The sequence below is a fragment of the Pseudophryne corroboree genome, unplaced genomic scaffold, assembly GCF_028390025.1.
Source record: "Pseudophryne corroboree isolate aPseCor3 unplaced genomic scaffold, aPseCor3.hap2 scaffold_703, whole genome shotgun sequence".
NCBI lineage: Eukaryota > Metazoa > Chordata > Amphibia > Anura > Myobatrachidae > Pseudophryne > Pseudophryne corroboree.
In genome coordinates, this window is record NW_026970286.1 from 91883 (window position 1) to 95000 (window position 3118).

The following is a 3118-nucleotide window of genomic DNA, read 5'->3' on the forward strand; positions in this document are numbered from 1 at the left end:
CTCAGTTGCCGTAAGAGGTTTTCAGCTGTGTGCGTATTCTGGAAAGCGGTGATACAAAGCGTAGCCTGCCTAGGAAAGAGTTGGCGTTTGCGAGATGCTGCTACTGGTGCCGCCGCTGCTGTTCTTGCGGCGGGAGTCAATACATCTACCCAGTGGGCTGTCACAGTCATATAGTCCTGAGTCTGCCCTGCTCCACTTGTCCACATGTCCGTGGTTAAGTGGACATTGGGTACAACTGCATTTTTTGGGACACTGGTGAGTCTTTTTCTGAGGTCTGTGTACATTTTCGGTATCGCCTGCCTAGAGAAATGGAACCTAGATGGTATTTGGTACCGGGGACACAGTACCTCCAACAAGTCTCTAGTTGGCTCTGCAGTAATGATGGATACCGGAACCACGTTTCTCACCGCCCAGGATGCCAAGGCCTCAGTTATCCGCTTTGCAGCAGGATGACTGCTGTGATATTTCATCTTCCTCGCAAAGGACTGTTGGACAGTCAATTGCTTGGTGGAAGTAGTAAAAGTGGTCTTACGACTTCCCCTCTGGGATGACAATCGACTCCCAGCAGCAACAACAGCAGCGCCAGCAGCAGTAGGCGTTACACGCAAGGATGCATCGGAGGAATCCCAGGCAGGAGAGGACTCGTCAGAATTGCCAGTGACATGGCCTGCAGGACTATTGGCATTCCTGGGGAAGGAGGAAATTGACACTGAGGGAGTTGGTGGTGTGGTTTGCGTGAGCTTGGTTACAAGAGGAAGGGATTTACTGGTCAGTGGACTGCTTCCGCTGTCGCCCAAAGTTTTTGAACTTGTCACTGACTTATGATGAATGCGCTGCAGGTGACGTATAAGGGAGGATGTTCCGAGGTGGTTAACGTCCTTACCCCTACTTATTACAGCTTGACAAAGGCAACACACGGCTTGACAAATGTTGTCCGCATTTCTGTTGAAATACTTCCACACTGAAGAGCTGATTTTTTTGGTATTTTCACCAGGCATGTCAATGGCCTTATTCCTCCCACGGACAACAGGTGTCTCCCCGGGTGCCTGACTTAAACAAACCACCTCACCATCAGAATCCTCCTGGTCAATTTCCTCCCCAGCGCCAGCAACACCCATATCCTCCTCATCCTGGTGTACTTCAACACTGACATCTTCAATCTGACTATCAGGAACTGGACTGCGGGTGCTCCTTCCAGCACTTGCAGGGGGCGTGCAAATGGTGGAAGGCGCATGCTCTTCACGTCCAGTGTTGGGAAGGTCAGGCATCGCAACCGACACAATTGGACTCTCCTTGTGGATTTGTGATTTCGAAGAACGCACAGTTCTTTGCTGTGCTTTTGCCAGCTTAAGTCTTTTCATTTTTCTAGCGAGAGGCTGAGTGCTTCCATCCTCATGTGAAGCTGAACCACTAGCCATGAACATAGGCCAGGGCCTCAGCCGTTCCTTGCCACTCCGTGTGGTAAATGGCATATTGGCAAGTTTACGCTTCTCCTCCGACGATTTTATTTTAGATTTTTGAGTCCTTTTTTTACTGATATTTGGTGTTTTGGATTTTACATGCTCTGTACTATGACATTGGGCATCGGCCTTGGCAGACGACGTTGATGGCATTTCATCGTCTCGGCCATGACTAGTGGCAGCAGCTTCAGCACGAGGTGGAAGTGGATCTTGATCTTTCCCTATTTTTGGAACCTCAACATTTTTGTTCTCCATATTTTAATAGGCACAACTAAAAGGCACCTCAGGTAAACAATGGAGATGGATGGATACTAGTATACTTATGGATGACGAGCGACTGCCGACACAGCGCTAGCTACAGCCGTGAACTACCGTACTGCGTCTGCTAGTATAGACTGGATGATAATGATATAAAAAATATATATATATCACTACTGCAGGACAGGTATATATTGTATAATGACGTACCTGCTGGACACTGTCAGCACTGCAGACTCCTAAACTACTAGTATGAAGAAGATAGAAAAAAAAAAACCACCACAGGTAGGTATACAATTATGGACGAGCGACTGCCAGTGCCGACACAGAGGTAGCTACAGCCGTGGACTACCGTACTGCGTCTGCTAGTATAGACTGGATGATAATGATATAAAAAATATATATATATCACTACTGCAGGACAGGTATATATTGTATAATGACGGACCTGCTGGACACTGTCAGCACTGCAGACTCCTAAACTACTAGTATGAAGAAGATAGAAAAAAAAAACCCACCACAGGTAGGTATACAATTATGGACGAGCGACTGCCAGTGCCGACACAGAGGTAGCTACAGCCGTGGACTACCGTACTGCATCTGCTAGTATAGACTGGATGATAATGATATAAAAAATATATATATATCACTACTGCAGGACAGGTATATATTGTATAATGACGGACCTGCTGGACACTGTCAGCACTGCAGACTCCTAAACTACTAGTATGAAGAAGATAGAAAAAAAAAAAAACACCACAGGTAGGTATACAATTATGGACGAGCGACTGCCGACACAGAGGTAGCTACAGCCGTGGACTACCGTACTGCGTCTGCTAGTATAGACTGGATGATAATGATATAAAAAATATATATATATCACTACTGCAGGACAGGTATATATTGTATAATGACGGACCTGCTGGACACTGTCAGCACTGCAGACTCCTAAACTACTAGTATGAAGAAGATAGAAAAAAAAAACAACACCACAGGTAGGTATACAATTATGGACGAGCGACTGCCGACACAGAGGTAGCTACAGCCATGGACTACCGTACTGCGTCTGCTAGTATAGACTGGATGATAATGATATAAAAATATATATATATCACTACTGCAGGACAGGTATATATTGTATAATGACGGACCTGCTGGACACTGTCAGCACTGCAGACTCCTAAACTACTAGTATGAAGAAGATAGAAAAAAAAAACCCACCACAGGTAGGTATACAATTATGGACGAGCGACTGCCGACACAGAGGTAGCTACAGCCGTGGACTACCGTACTGCATCTGCTAGTATAGACTGGATGATAATGATATAAAAAATATATATATATCACTACTGCAGGACAGGTATATATTATATAATGACGGACCTGCTGGACACTGTCAG